Here is a 1,022-nt window from a genome sequence, read left to right as displayed (position 1 = left end):
AATATTAATTTTTTTGCTGCCAGGAAGATGTTTAATTCTTGGTTATAATTTGCTTTTTCTCCTTGTTTTCCCTCTCTCTCCCCTCCCCTCCTCTTGAGTTTTTTAATTTGGGTACCAGCCTTTTGAGTACTTGCCATTTCTTATTATGAATCTTTGGGTTTTATTATGAATTCTTTTTTTAATTTTATTTTTTCATTCAGGCAGCAAAAGCAATTCATTCCCAAGCACATGAGGGGAGCCCCTGGCGCCGAGCAGACCTGACCCTCCGCTGCATCCCCCCTTTCCGGATGGCTACCTCACCACTTTCGGGGTGTTTGATTGTCTTTTTTAGTTTTAATTTTGGGGTTCTGTTTTGTTTTGTTTTTTAGCTTCGTTTGGAGTTTTTCAGCCGTGCCGGGACTTTCCTGCCAGGTTCAGAGCAAAGGTGCTAATTTTTCCCTATTATCCCCCTCCCCCCAGACCTTTCTCTTTTGTTGCTCTGTGGATCTTTCATTCCCATTTTCTTTCGGAGGTTTCTTTCCCTCAGGATTTTTATCCTGGTTTTGGGTTGGTTTTGTTTTGTGGTTTTTTTTTTTTTGTTTGGTTGTCTTTGTTTGTTTGTTTGTTTTATTATTATTTTTAGATATTCTCTTTAATTTTGGCCCCGGAACACCCAAACCCGGGACCTCCTGGTGCTACAACCTCCAAAGACACATCTCAGCTCAATCTATTTTAATTTCCCTCTATTTTCTGCTTTATTTCCTCCTTTCTTTGCTGCTCAGTTCCACTTGGGAATTTCCTAAAGGTGCTATCCTCCCCACGCCCCCCCCCCCCTTTCCATCATCCCAAGAGCAAATCCCGGAGCAAACACAAAGCAGAGCCAAGAAATTAAAAGGGATTAAAAGGGAAGAAAGGAATAAATGAATTTTCCAGGTTAAGCAGGTGAATCTTCAGCTCCGCTGTCAACTTCCAGCAGCTTTTCCTCCATCCATCCATCCATCCATCCATCCATCCATCCATCCATCCATCCCTCTCCATCCATC

The 1,022-nt window shown here is 42.2% G+C and overlaps 1 protein-coding gene across 1 annotated transcript in view; it reads right to left on the bottom strand.

Moving 5' to 3' along the window:
- Positions 1-1,022, bottom strand: part of SGCA (sarcoglycan alpha) — a 5,982-nt gene that overhangs the window by 386 nt on the left and 4,574 nt on the right. The window lies entirely within an intron of this gene.

This window comes from Manacus vitellinus, unplaced genomic scaffold (genome assembly GCF_001715985.3).
Source record: "Manacus vitellinus isolate BGI_N305 unplaced genomic scaffold, ASM171598v3 scaffold_102_pilon, whole genome shotgun sequence".
Classification (NCBI taxonomy): domain Eukaryota; kingdom Metazoa; phylum Chordata; class Aves; order Passeriformes; family Pipridae; genus Manacus; species Manacus vitellinus.
The sequence above is the reverse complement of the archived record's forward strand: the minus strand, read 5'-3'. Positions and strand labels throughout refer to the sequence as shown.